The sequence below is a fragment of the Pseudopipra pipra genome, chromosome 2 (assembly GCF_036250125.1).
Source record: "Pseudopipra pipra isolate bDixPip1 chromosome 2, bDixPip1.hap1, whole genome shotgun sequence".
NCBI classification, from domain to species: Eukaryota; Metazoa; Chordata; class Aves; order Passeriformes; family Pipridae; genus Pseudopipra; species Pseudopipra pipra.
This window is the reverse complement of record NC_087550.1, coordinates 108,332,516-108,347,872: the sequence shown is the minus strand read 5'-3', so window position 1 is coordinate 108,347,872 and position 15,357 is coordinate 108,332,516. Positions and strand designations below refer to the sequence as shown.

General features: G+C 42.9%; 1 protein-coding gene across 3 annotated transcripts in view; it reads left to right on the top strand.

Annotated features, from left to right (window-relative positions):
* The first annotated feature begins 13,410 nt into the window (after positions 1–13,410).
* The window catches only part of TAB3 (TGF-beta activated kinase 1 (MAP3K7) binding protein 3), a 43,777-nt gene continuing 41,830 nt past the window's right edge, over positions 13,411–15,357 (top strand). Inside the window, exon 1 of one of the 3 annotated variants that reach the window (XM_064646837.1) lies at positions 13,411–13,625. The gene's annotated coding sequence lies outside the window, so the exon portion shown is untranslated. The remainder of the gene's footprint in view (positions 13,626–15,357) is intronic. The other 2 variants (XR_010428592.1, XM_064646835.1) reach the window with 2 other exon arrangements.

Sequence of the window (15,357 nt, the reverse complement as noted above, 5' to 3'; positions counted from 1 at the left end):
TCAGGCTAATATCAGCAACTGCCGTGATAGTTGTTCAGAACAATGATTCTTTTTTCCAAGTGCAAAGTTGAAATGGTAAGATAAAGTTGCTGCTTACACTCGTGTTGTTGCTTCAGCCGGTTATATTTATCTCATTACTACTGGAGCGCTTGGCAGGTTGCTGAAGCATCGTGATGAACCAAAGTTAATGATAGCAGGGAAGCCAGCTCTGTTCCAGATTTGTCATGTGGATGTGATGCCATGTGCATTGGACTGTTATATCAATGAAAGGATCAGAAAGTAGTCAGCTGATTGCTACAGATTCAGTCCCTAAAAATGGCCCCGCATCCACAACCTGAAGTCTCCCTACAACAAGAGGAAATTATAACTGTGTGTTTCTGGAACTGGGAGAGACTGCTGGCAGGAACGGGTCCAAACGGGTGTATACCAAATCTCTAAGTTCAGCTGAGTAACTGAGAATGAAATTTGACTCAAATCTGTTGACAGTCATGGGTGTGTAAGTCACAGTGCCACTCAGATGCATTCTGTTGGAAGTTTGGGTTATTTTGGTGGTGGTGACGTTGCATCAAAACATGTTCTGAATTTGTTTCTGGACTCTGTCAGAAGTATTATCAGCACTTGAGAGTAAAAAGTTCTATTAAACTCTGTCCACATTGTAGACCTCACAAAAATGCAGTCCTCTGATTTAGTAAAGCCACCCAATCTGGCTTGGGAAATGAACACTTCAGCCGCTTACATTTACCTTTTTGTTAATCACTAGCAAATGGTAGCAAATTAGCAAAAATGCTCACCTTTTGTTGGATCTCTATCAAGTGAAAATTTCACACAGCCCTTGCCAAAAGGAAGAGAAAGCCAAAGAAACAATGTGCTCAGTCTGCTTCTTGTCCATGCCACAGATTTTTTATAAAACTCATCATAGGCAGCCTTAGGATGTTCAGTCCATGGCATCCCTTCTTGTGGACAAAATGCACTATAAAAAAGAACCTTATATTTTATTCTTAATTATGTCTCCAGTCTTTGTCAGAATAGTCATGAGCTGTTATAAACAAAATGAAGGACATCTAGTTGCCAAGAGGCTGACAGAGATGACAAATAAACAAAAACCAATCTTTTTTCCCTGCAAACATTTAAGATCTCCACGAGAGATGTCTCTCTTTCTACACTGGAGGCTGGTATTTCAGTCTCTTCCTTTTTAGTGGAAGTCTAGCTAGTTTCTTGGCTACTGTTCCTCTCAATCCTCCGCAACACCTCCTTCATTGACACTTTAAGCTTTGGTCATTCAGATACAGTGGATTAGCAATAACATGGAAAGAAACACGTGTGTGTAGGAGATAATGTGATGGAGAAACTTTGAAAAGATGTAATTATGATGCTTAAGAAGGATCCAAATGCTTCACTACACGATCTAATGGAAGAGAAAACCAAATTCAAAGATTTTCTAAAGCAGAGAGGAAATGATCACTGGACAAAGAATGGCACATTTATCTACTATGATACATCCTAAGAAAGAAAAATCAAATAAAGCCAGAAAGAATAAGGTTTACTGAAATGATTCATGAGTATGAAAGGCCTGGGGAATCATCTCATATGCAGGAGCTGGCACAGAATATAAGACATTTTTAGAAAGTCACGGCTGAAACAGTTTTGTTTTCACATGCATGAATGGACCTTTCTTCTCTTTGGGTAACACAGTTCATCGCAATGAGTTACCAAAAATAAAATCAAAAGTGATTTTTGACCCCATGACTAAAGCATTGTACATTACTGCCAAGCTCTGCTAAGTTTTATTTTTCTTACACGGATTCTGAATTTTATGCAGTTATGGCTTTAGACCTTTGAGCTTTGTGGCCCAGAGCAAGCAGACCCAATCTTAGCAGGGGTGGTGAGAGGCAGGGTTTTTCCAGAGAATGCACAGAAGCACATGATGGGGAGAACAGAAATGTCAATATCCTGAGCTTTCTGTAAAGCTGTGGAAAAAGATACACATGGTTAACAGATCCCTCCATCTTCACGGATGCTTGCCTCCTTTTCCTAGGAAGTAATGGCCATGGAATTGCTCCCTTTTGGTGTGCTATCTATAAATTGAAGGTTGTGTTGCTATGCTGGAGGTTTAGCCCTAAGGATAGTGTGTTTTCTAAGTCCTACAAAGGATGTGAGTGAGCAAAGGGTACTCAAAGCTGTGAATCTGCCTGAATCTGTCTCTTTAGCCTTGTGACTAATTGAGCATCTCACAAAATGAAGGCAACCGAGGGAAGGCGGTACCAACCAGGCATGCAAATTAAATTGTTACAAAGATATGTGTTGAACAACTTCAGATAAAATGAATCACATTACTATGAAAAATTATAGACTGTACAATTACACAGACTGAAGATACTTCTAATTACCCCATGTTAATTATCTATGTAAAATACTTTGGGAAGGATAAATGAATAGGAGATCTGTTAGGGAAGTATATTTCCATTGTTCAGGAAGCCATCATGGTGTATGAGCTAAACTGTCTGTTTTAAATGAACACTTGGAGAACCAAAAAAAGGTGGTTTGTATTTTGGAGAGCAAATGTCTCAATAAAACTATATCTAACTGTACTGGCAAAATCACAAGCAAGAAAAAATTTAAACTGCTTCTCAATTTCTAGGCCAAGTTCAGGACTTGGTGTCATGTATTATGAATGTTCTGGTGCCATGGAAGACGCAGAGATGTAACTGAGGCAGGTACTTTGCACACTAAAGAAAAAAAACCTGTGTATCAATTTCTGTCAGCATTAAATGGCTATGAAATGCTACTATTCCAGCCCAGAGTGTTCCCTAACACACTTTCACTGTGCTCTTCACCATTACAAAACATGAGATGTGGTGCAAGGTTATAAGTGCTTACATGCACATCAATGTTAATAAACCATTCCATTTATCTTAGAAATAGTTGCAGAACAAACAGAACTGGCATCTAACAAAACTTAGTGAGATGCTAAGGCCTCACAGAAATCAGCAGGAACAAGTTTGCACAGGTGAGGGGATTTCTGCACCATGGGAGCAGTGTAACATAGAAAACATAAATGGTCAAAGATGAGAGAGATGAAGACATAATTCAGGTGGAAACCAAGAATTTGACAAAATTTATATATATATATAAAATATTAGACTAGAACTATGATTTGAATTTTAATTACAAAGCTCATCCTGTAAACACTGACCTCGACCGAGCTGAAAAATCCTTCATTTCTATTAGGACTCCAGGTTTCCACACTGCACCCACAATGGCAAAAGGACAGGGATCTAAACAGACATAATTATAGACTTTTCCTGTTCTCAGGCTACGTGGAATCAAACTTCAAACAATTTAGCCTCTGGTGACCTTGACCTGGAAAGCAACTGCTGCTTTGGTCTATTAACAATCTTTAATGAGTGTATTGCTCTTGTAAGAGATTCTGGGTGGTCACTTGGTTTCAGGGGTATTAGCCTGCCACATTAAAATATAGATAAAACTCTCAGCTTCCACTGACAACTGAGAGGGCTGAAATGGAAATACAAATTGACAGTATGGGTTTCTCTGATGTCCTTGATCCTGCCATTAATAACTGAAACACACACAGAAGTGAAAATTTGCACATGGCCATAAGTCATGGAGAAGAAAGTCCAGAAAAAAATAATTTACCTCCAGGAAGAAAGATATTCATGTTTAATTCTCTTTCAAATAAGTATGTCTTCCTCTTGATTCTCTTCTCAGATATTAAGGATCTGAGCCTATGCACACAAACTCAGTGGGAAATCTTTCAGCTGTGTTAGGTTCAAGTGTGCTCCTTAAAAGCCTAAAAATAAAACCAGCTATGATGGGTTTAAGAGTTAATTTCTGCACATGATGCAATTTTTCTACTGTTACCTGAAAAATAATCAATGCTGGTCCTATTCGAATATTGTCCTAAAACCTGCCTCATCCTTAAACAAAACCAAACAACAAATCACACAGCTTTTTGCAAGTCCTTGCAAGCTTATTGACTTCACTAACATTTTTATCTGAGTGAAGCTGCAGGGCTGACAGAATTCAATAGCGCAAACTCGCTCCTGGAACTACACCAGCTCCCTCTATGTACACCTTGGCAGACACATCTTCTGGCTGAAAGACTGCAATGAGATAGGAAATAGAAGCGGCAAAGATCAGCCTCAGCCACCCCCCTATGTTAATGGCTTCCAGAAGATTTATGGTGTTGCTGAGAAAGGCGCAGGGCCAGGAGTCCTGCAAACCCTCTGCTCCAGGGATACTCCTGGAGTTTTGTCTAGGCTTTGGATCTGGCTGCCTTCCCATGCAAACGATGCAGGAGGATTAACTTCTGTGCCAAAGGAAGCGCAAATAATTTTGCCTTGACTTGAATGTCAACAAGTAGCAGACCCTCTGTGAGTGAGGTTTGGAAGGTTGTTTTAAAGAGCAGCTATTTCTTTAGACTTCACTTTCTAATTACTGTAAAACTGAATGGCTTTCACTTGAAACCACATGCAACATAGCCTGTTAAATTCGGGTAACAGTTTTGGAGCAGAATCCTTCTGTCCAAGGATGAATAACACTATTCCAGCTATTATATTGCTGAAAGTACATTTTCAAAGGCATATGCAGACTCTGAAACAAAACATTCCCTTGGGGACAAGGCAGACAAAAAAGTAACTTTCCATAGCTGCAGACCATTTAAAGCACACTCTGCAATAATAGTGCCATCAGCTGCTGTCTGATGTGAAAAATGTAACCCATGCCAAGAACACGCTTTGTGTTTTACTGCAATAAGGGATTGTGTGACCCCCTTGTGGCAACATAAATTAAAAATACATAGTTACCTGTCTTTCAAAATGATTAGCTACCTCATTTTACATATAATTGAAAGTGTGGGTGAAGAAATTAATTGTCAGTAGAGGCTGAAAAACATGATTCTTGATAGTCACACTATCATTAATGAAAAGCAAAATATTTCCCGTATTTGTTTACAGTTTCACCTAGTCCCCTCCTATTATTTGTCTGAAATATGAAGCATTCACTTTCTCTTCTCCAATAATTTCATTGTAATAATGGATATTTTCATTCTTTTTGACTTGCATTCACTGTGTTTACCATTGTGTTGGCACAGATTTGACGGGGAGGAAAATACATTGCTTGGAAAGGACATTCAATTTCTGTGGTAGAAAGCTGCATGTCAGATTAAAGGCTTATTAAAAAGGTGTTAGTTCCTTGAGCTATGTCTCTCTAAAACTCAGCATTCATACTTTCCTTTTTTTGTTTGTTTGTTTGTTGTTATTTTTTTCCCCTCTGTGCTGTGAACTTTGCCTAGTTTTTCAAACTACTGACCTGCAGGAAAACACCCACCCTGACTTTGTCTGGTCGTATAATTCAGGAGAATTGCTAGAATTTCTGTCCTTTTGCTTGCTCTTATTCCTGCAGTACCTGACAGAAGGTTAATAAGAACCTGTTTCCATGCTCTGCTAACCTGTGTAGAGAAAAACACAAAAGGCTGGACTGTGAAAGCCTTGAATAGTACAGAACAAATGTATGTAAGCTATGCATTTTAGGATAGTTGCCCAATTCAATAAAATTTAAGTCTTCCATACAAAACCAGCAGTAGGAAGTTCTTCCTTGTCTTCAGAGAAATCTACTTCTATTCATTAAGGAGAAAAATGGTGGAATGAGTTTCAGGAGTATATAGTTTTAAGCAGAGTGGAAGGTGTTGAATCTTTACTGTGAGTACCTCAGTGAAAAGACTTTTCCATAGACCATCTGGAATTTCCCAAAAAGGGTCTTGTCTAACCTTTATCTAACTCTGCCTGATGACAACAGGGTTTGTTTCCAGTTCTCATATGCTTTATATTAGGTCCTGTATTTAGCTTTTCCCTCAAAAAACAGTGGTCTGAGGATCAAAAGACAATCATAGATACTTTATGCTTATGGCTTGATACTTTAATTAATTTAAAGTTATTACCAGGGAATACGTAGTTGAAAGCAAAAGAAAGTGAACAGAGAGACACATGTAAGAAGTTTTTAGGTTTTTTCCTTAGTTGTTCTTACATTTCACTTCCATGAGAGTAAACCACACCAGAAGTGTTGAAGTCCCTGCTAGTATTGACCCCAGCATCAGGTCGGAAGAAGGGATGGTGCTTTTCAGCTGGCTAGAGACGAGAGAAGTGCCGTGCTTGGAAACTGGTGCAACTCAGCAAGCAAATTTAATAACATCTCAAACACCACATATTACCCAGTATGACTTTGAAAATAGAAGCTGTGTGTGCCCAGTTCCACATGAGACATGTCTGTGAGTGACTGTAAAATCTCATTCCTGCTAAAACAGCCCGTAGTGCCACGGCTGCAGAAGCACCGAGGTCACATTGTGCACAGCCCTTGTGAGCCACCAACACTGTCCTGTGCTCTGCCCTGGCCTTAGATTATCATTAGACCTTTGCAAAGCTCACAGACATTCCAGACTGCTGGGACTTTACTGATTATTGCCCCGGGGTGAGAGATTGGAACAGGAAATGCAGTCACAGATGCCTTCTGAGGGAAACTATTTCAATGAAGTGTTGCAGCACAAGCTGAGTTTTAAAAAATGTCTTGGTCCCAACTCTACTGTATCAGTGCCCTTCAACAACCCCACCCTTCCTCTTGAAGTGGTGCTGCTGAGTTACAGAAGCACCCTGTCTATAAGGTGTTCTGCAGGACTAGCAAGATAGTAGTAAACTGGAAATCAACAGTCAAGACACTTTCAACTACTTAACTATAGAGATCTACCTTAAAGCTTCCTTTTCAAGGTCCAAGAAGTTACATGCTTTGCCCAGTGACTTGAGATAAAATTCTCCATTACTAGTTAGCAACACATGTAGGTCATAAATTACATTCATCTCTGGCCTCTAACCCAGTCTGTACTATGACACCACTGCAGCCTCTGTGCAGGTGCCTCTGCCACAAGAGCTGGTTCCAGTGTAGTGGGCACACTCACATTAACTTTTATTTAGCTAGAAACACCAACAGGAGTAATACAGACTCAGCAGCCCACACTTCATCAATGACTGTACAAACCTGCAGAAAACCCTACATAAAATACATATTAAGTTTATGAACCCTCACTAAAACCTACAGTGCTGTATTTATATGATTGTTGAACTCCATGCTAGCTAGATTAAACCTAGTTTGGTTATGCACCACCATTTACTGAGTAAAGATACTGTAAGTGCTGGCTCAATAGACTGAATTTTAAGTGTTTTCCACACTTAAAAGACTGCCTACTAAAGCAGTCTTACTTCTGCCCCAAAATATTTTAGTAGAGACGAAACTAAACATTCCATAGGAGCCTATAAAACAATCAAAACAGTCACAGTTTTTATATAAAAACAGTATTTTATATAACGAGTTGGACCACCCTAAACCTCATGTAAGTACTTGGTTTTTATTCATATCCTTCAGCACGGTTGCACCTTTGCGTGGTATTACAGAGCATGGTTTGAAAATCATTTTCTATTACATCTTTCCAGGAATATAACAACAGATATCAAAAGGGAAGTATTTGCATCACAGTCAAAACACACTGTTCCTTCCCTCTGGAACAACTCACACAGCTGTAACACCCTTTGCGTCTCTCTTGCCCAATAGATGAGCAGGAAAGCAAGAAAGAGTGTAAGGAACATTTGATCCTCAGGCAGTAGTGCTTTCTATATGCTGCACAGAACTCTCTTGCATTCCCATAAGCATGGGTATTTCATTTCTACAGATTGGGTTTTTCTGACCCAATCATTCTGATAGCTTTTACTAGCAGCAATATCTGATGTGATGTGGTGATCTGCTATCTGCCCGTATTCCTGCTCACAGGATAAGCTGGCACTAAGCAATGACTGGGCCACTGCCAGCATGTGATGATGAGTTTAGACAAGCAGTCAGTTCAACTCAAAAGCACTATCTCCTTTTCAAACGTCACACTTGAGTGAAAAATCTGGGAACTGGAAAAAACACCCTGTTACCATTAGATCTGACAACAGGAATTGTGGCAAAAATGTCACTCTCATCCTGAGCAAACTGCAAACCACCAAATCATCTTAAGGAAAGTACACACAATCGTCTATCAAGATAATTTACAAATGTGTTTCTTTTATCCTTAAGAGTTTTAAAAATTCTTAAAAACAATATTAAAAATCAGAGACTCCCCAGTCTAGGTGCATCTACATGACACATAAACGGTACGATGGACTTAAACCACAGGCATTGTGTGCACTGTAGAAGGGCAGCCCCACCTAAGATAAAATAAGAAGCTCATTTTACAGAATACAGTAGTTCCACACAATAGCACTGGCACAGAAGGAGCAAGTGACATCATTCATTTAAATTCCTGCTACCACAGGGGAACTCGAGGTATTCAGAAACTGGATCTGACCAGAGGGCCACAGCTAATAGCAATGAAAAAATAACCCCAAGGGAATCAATTGTATTTATATATCATCCAAGAGAGAAGCACAGTCTTCATATCACGTTAGGAAAACAAAAAAACACAAATTTCCTCTGAATTATATTACTAAAGCCTTTGAACCCTAACAACAAAAATGCATGCTCATGAAGGCATGCATACAAGGATGTCTTTTCGCTTTCGTCACACTAAATATCCCATTCAAACATTCAAAAATCACAACATTTTATATGTTATTACTGATTCAATTCATCAGTCTTTCAGCACCAACTAAATAGCTCTAGTGACAACAGCTATGCCAGGACTGCAGCTGTTAAGAAGACCTTGCGAAGGAACATTTTCAGTCTTTAAGTGTGCTTATGGAGAACCTGTGTTTCTGTAGAATCTTGGTCTTCCAATTTACAGACTAATCTGCAAAGCAGCAAACTTAATTACGGAAGCTGCAAAATAAAAATGGGAACTGCTGTGTGCAAGCCAACTAAGAGGTGCAGGCCAGCAGAGCTCTACTGCTCTTCCCAGTGCCTGTGCTGTTCTGTGGGTGAGAAGACTATTCCCAAATTGCAGCAGAGCTCTGTTCCCGCCTGTTGGACTCACTCACATAACTTGAGAGTACAAAGGCACACCTTGAAAATGTTCTGGAACATGTACAGATCCCAGTGTTGTATGTCAGAAGTGGAGAACACAAGAGACAGAAAAGGTAATAGTGAGGGATTATGCCTTGTCATTTCCTGGAAATACACACACATTTACACATACACCAACAGGTTCCCCAAACTGTGTTAGGTGGCCCTTCAGAGGGTGTAAACTCTTGCAGTTGCTTAGATCTGCACCTTATAAGGCAGCAAAGATTCCACCTTAACACAAAGTAGTAACATTTTTGGCTGCTCTTGGGAATATTTGCAATTTCCTCAGAGGTTTATTTTGACTTCTCAACTTCAGTATTGCTGTGCTTACTGATAAGTTCCAAGACATCTTCATTTTGAACTCAACTTCTTGATCCATGATCCTTGCTAAAACAATAATCATTTTATACTGCTCTCTCAAAGTGACATGGCTGACACCAGTATGAAATCGAAAAACAGCCAGGGTACCCAGCAGAGTCAAAACAGCTTCACAATACCTTTAGCAAAAGGAAAAGTACAAAGGGTTATGTATAGGTCCAAAACTAAATTTGGAATCTAGTAGATGAATAGTGCTCTAGAAATTGTTTTCAGGGCATAGAATTCACTGTAAGATGAGGAAAGGCCTTAAATGTAATGAAACACAAAAAAGTGAGGGGGACTTATAAACCTTTTGGTGTGTTTCAGTAACAACACACTGCCCATGATGTAATAGTGAGAAAGAACTCAGCCTTTTTTAGATTCAAGAGTCTGTTTACAGTGCTTACATTGGAAAATTATGCTTTTGATTTGTAAATGGAACTAACTGAGTATAGGAATTATTCAGACAGAAAACCTATGGAAGGGCCATTTTCTCAAGCTACTTTTCTGATTGCAATCCCTTGGCACAAACATGCAGAAAATTGCTTTCTTCCAAAATAGGAAAATGGGTCTCTTGGACTGTGGCTCATAAAGAGAAAAGGGGAGCAGAAATAACTACATTTTTGTTCTGCTTAAAAATGAATGCAGCATGGAATTTAAATCCAAACCTGAGGCCTTTCAAAGATGGATAGTAATAAGTGCCATAAGCATTAAATTAAAAATAAAAACGTCACACAGAACCCAGAGGCATTTTCATCTAGAAGTTATTACAGGCCTGGATTTAACAATGAATTCCATTTGACTTCGAGTTAACTGTCTGAGCTGCAAGTATTGAGGCCTAGTTTTCAGATTCCTCATAGCATATACTACATTTTTTAAAATACAGAAAAAAATGGAGACTTATTTCAGAGCCCAGTCTGACACACTGGTTCTCACACAGCTGTCTAAGAACTGACCTGATTACTACTCAGTGCCAGCTCTCCTTGTTTCCAGCTGCTAAATCCCATTAGGAGCAGCTAAAAATACATTAAATACTTTCCTAATATTACTTTTGTGTATAATCAATTTTCGTAGTTGTCATATGGATAAGAGACGAAAAAGCTGGATCAGCAATAAAATGATCTCCTTTCAGAGATGTGTTCAGCAAAGTCAGAACACACACAATCTTTGATTTCTGGGGTAATCAGGCACCTAATACCCATAAGGATTTTTCTCCTAAATTCTTGAGCAGAGCACTGGCTCTGCTGTGATTAATTGTGAAGTTTCAAGACTGATTAATTTCCTAGTATCACAATCCTGCTCTCAAACCGATGACTAGCTGAGACCAGATGAAAAATTCTGAGCCTCTGCAATTTCTGTTGGAACACTTCTGCTTTGAAAGTGGGATATGAGTCAGGCAACTGCTAGATTATAGTCATCCATTACAGTCCATTGCGGAGGATTGTGGAGGAAAAGCATAATTTCCAAACAAAAATCACTGACTGCTGCTGAAGTGAAACGGAGCCGTGGAGCCCACTTATATATGAAGCTACAATGGTTTGCCAAGATACACTGGAGCTGTAGGACAGTGAGTTTACAGAGAGGCAGTGAGAAACAGTAGAGGAGAGGTTTGACTCAGATGCTGATTTGAAAAATCTAGAAGCAACAAAAGACAGGACAAATCAAGTCAGTAGCTGGACAACACAAAAAACACTGAAGAAGCAATGGCCAGTACAGGTAACCTAGGGCACAGAGACTCCCATGTACCAAGAGCTGTTTCTTCCATTTTAAGAGAAACTACATACAGCTGCTGGAACTATTCAGCATGAGTTTTTATTTGGAAATTATGGTTTTTTGCAATTCAGCATCTTGATAACAGTTCCAATCACAGGATAAGAATCGATGTCTGTTAGATAACAGTATTGTTGCACTGAGATCCTGTTTACTCCCAGTTTTGCATCTGGCCTCTCCAGAAGGCTTGGCTTGTTTCCGATGCAGAGATTAGAATACAGGAATTCCTTAATTAACTTCACACAACCTCTGACACAGGACCTGAGGCCTCTGCACATGGAAGATGACGTGGAGAATCAGTAATGACAATACAAGATACACATCCTCCCTGCACTTCCAGTTCCTTACCAGAGAGAAACAGAAGGTGGTTACAGAACTCTGCATCTGCTCTCATTGGTATCAGTGCAATGGTGTTTCTGTGGCTCTGGCGAAATGTGATAAGAAAGAAAGAAAAAAAATCTACACAAGATAGATGCTAACTAAACAAAGAAAAGCATATAAACACACCACCACCACCGCCTCCCCCCTGAAAAACACAAATCACGGTCTTTATCACTTGGGAAAAGATGCTTTAGACCAGCTTACATGGGCACACAAACAGAACATAATCTCAAGTGAAGGCCCAGTCTGTGGATGAAAAATCAATGTACACCCACTAAACCATCTGCAAGGCTCTGCCTCAACAGGAATATTTCAGCCCCCGTGGATGTCAAGGAAAAGTTCACATTGGATCAATTCGTATAATCACAGCCTCAAGTGTATCCTGCCAACTGAGGGACACAAAAACTCTACTGGGAATGGCACAGGATCATGAGCCCTTTAGGCAGGAGCACAGCACAAGGGCATTTTCCTGCTCACAGACATCCCGTGCTGTGTGAGAACTCACAGTGCAACAGACTGCCCAAGAGGCTGTGGAGTCTCCCTCACTGGAGATATCCCAGAGCTGTCTGGGCACAATCCCATGCTATGTGTTCTGGGATGACCCTGGAATGGGCTACCCAGGGAGATGGTAGGTGTCCCTGGAGGTGTTTAAGAAGAGATTGGATGTGGCACTTGGTGCCATGGTCTAGTAGACAAGGTGGTGTTGGGTCAAGTGTTGGACTCAATGACCTCAGAGGTCTTTTCCAACCCAATTGATTCTGTGATTCTCTGCTTGGGCAGGGAGGTTGGGCCAGATGACCCACTGTGGTCCCCTCCAATCTGAACCGCTGACTGTGAACTGTCCTGGAACCTTTGTGTCCGCACACTTTACTGTCGCTGCCAGTACTCAGAAAACAACCCATGAGTTTTATCCACCACCCAACCTTGCTCAGGAGGTTCCTCTGGACAGGGGGAAGGCCGGACCGCGGGTCCACATCCCCCGAACACCCAGTGCTGTGTCCCGCCGGCTCCTGGAAACCTTTGTTTTAAAGGAGCTGAGGAAAAACTTGCGGTGTGATGCTGCAGAGGGGACACAAGGGAATATCAGAGCCCGGGAACACCAGAGCCCTGGAATCCTATAGTCTGGGATTGCCAGAATGTGGGAAACTGAGCCTGGGATCCCAGAACCCAGGAATGCTAGAGCCCGGGAATCCTAGAGTGCAGGAATGCCAGAACTTGGGAATCTCAGAGCCCGGGAATCCTATAGCCCGGGATTGCCAGAATGCAGGAAACTGAGCCCGGGATCCCAAAACCCGGAATGCCAGAGCCCTGGAATCCTAGAGCCCGGGAACGCCAGAACATGGGAATCTCAGAGCCTGGGAACGCCAGAGCCCGGGAATCCTATAGCCCGGGATTGCCAGAATGCGGGAAACTGAGCCCGAGATCCCAGAACCCGGGAATGCCAGAGCGCGGGAATGCCAGATGCCGGGAATCCTAGAGTGCGGGAATGCCAGAACATGGGAATCTCAGAGCCCGGGAACGCCAGAGCCCAGGAATCCTAGAGCCCGGGATCCCAGAACCCAGGAATGTCAGGGCCCGGGAATCTCGGAGTCCGGGAACACCAGAGCCCGGGAACGCCGGAACACAGGAACGGCAGACACCTGGAACGCGGGAGCCCGAACCCCCCCTCACACCGGCCCCGCCCCCTTCCCTGGCCACGCCCCATTAGCCGTGACCACGCCCCTACTCGTTCAAACCTCCTCCTCCCCCGCCCCTGCCTCCCGCCCTCGCCAAGTCTCGCGAGAGCGGATCCGCCCGGCGCGCGCGGGCCGCGCGGTGTCGTAGGGCCGCTCGCGCAGCCGGGGCCCCGCCCCCCGCCCGGCGGCCCCCGCGCGCCGCCCCGAGCCCGGAAGCGCCGCCCGGCCGCGCGCGCCGGGACCCCTGTCCCGGGAGCCCCGTCCTGCTCCCGGCCCTGCCCGGCGCCCCTTCCCTCCCCTCAGGAGCAACGGGGAGGACCCTGCGCCGCGGCCCCGGGGCACAGCCGAGGGGCGGGAATGCAGCCGCCGGAGCCGCAGCCGAGCCCCCAGCGCAGCACGGTGAGGGGGGGGCGGTGAGGGAGCGGGTGGGGTTGTGGGGGCGGGCAGGGGGTCGGGAAGGGGCGCTCAGGGGGACACCCCGCGCTCCCCCCGTCCCGCCGGGCGGGGAGTGTCGCCGTGTCCCCTTCCTGCCCGGGAGGGAGCGGCTGGAGCTGCCCCGGGAGCGGGAGGTGTTCCCAGCCCCGGGAGCGGGGGGTGTCCTGCCCTGCGTGGGCCCGGGTGTGGTGCCGGGAGGCGGCTCGTGTTGATCCTGGCTCCTGTTTTGCTGCCGCACTCCCACGCAGCGCCGAGCAGGGAAAACTTTGGTCTTTGTTTTTGGAGCCCGGGGATTCCTCCTGTGCGAGGTGTCCCCCGTGGTGTCTGCTGGGCCACCGATGCTGCTCTTGCAGTTTAAAAAAAAAATAAATTAATAAAAGGCAAGTAGATTCACAGGTAAAGGCTGCCCCTGCCTCTCGGACGTGACTGCAGCAGCATGATGCTGCTGCCGAGCCTTGGCTCCGGGGATAGAGAGGCCCCCAGAGGTAGCGAGGCCTCGGTTTTGCTCTGTCCAGAGTCTTGGCTTCGGGTCGGGTTTGAGATCTTATCACTTGTTTGTATTGGCACCGGGGAAAAAGAGCTCAGGTTTCATTTTGGTTTGTTTTTCTAATATAGGTGGATGTGATGGAAGGATGCACCTTGTATTTAGGGCTTGATACTGCTCAGTGTTAACATTTGGCTGCAGTCACTGTGCTTTCCCCTTGTTCAGACATGACTTGTAACGTGATATTGGCTCTTGTTTCCCTTACTTTAGCAAGGAGAAAACAAGGAGAGGAAAGGCAATTGCTTTGGTGGCTTGGGAGTAACAGTACTTCAGGGTTTGGTAGAGATTCCCTGCCTCCAAAAAAGTGGAGTGGCTCAGATAAGGCAGAGTTGGAAAGTAGTGGGAAAACTTAAAGCAAGACACTATGTTCAGGTAAACATGCATTAAACTGTCTTGGAAGGTCTCAGTGGTAACCAATTTGAAGATGTTATTAGTGGTCTATTGATACCTTTATAGCTAATGAATGCAGTAAATATTAGTTAAATAAATTGGCTAAAGGCTATTTGTGGTTGCTTTTATAATAAGTACATTTCAAGATGTTTAAGCTCGATGTTACAGAGTAGCTTTTCCTTTTCCCCTCTTATTGTGTTCTGAGTAAATACTGAGAGTGGTCAGGTCAACCCATCCTGCTGATGTATTGATATGTGTCTGTTATTTTTAGTCCAGGTGTTTGCTGTGACAAAGTCGAGTAGTATTTCTTTATGGGCTCATGTTCTGTGGCAGGTCCACTTGACCATTTCTGTTTTCAGAGCGCTCTGTCTAACAGAACTCTTAAAAGTTACAGGTAAAGCTTCTGTGGTCAAAGACCAGTCACTGTTCTGGTAACTTTAATTTTGTTTTCCAGATCTGTGAGAAAAGCAATACTTTATTCTGCCTCTCTGAAAGTATATTTTCAGTTATCATATTTCTTTTAAAAAGAAGAAATGTTAAATTCATTTCCTCCTTGTAGAGAGAGAGGAACAGGATTTTTAAAAATAAAGTGTTTCACAACGTTTGTTAAAGCTTGCCCTTTGTCCTATGTTGTGAATGGTGTCTCTTGATAGCAGCAATCTGAAGAATGCCATAACAGCCTGTGTTAATATATATATGGACTGTCTCAGTTCATAAAACTACCAAGGTGTCAAATTTTACACACTTTATCAAAGGATAATA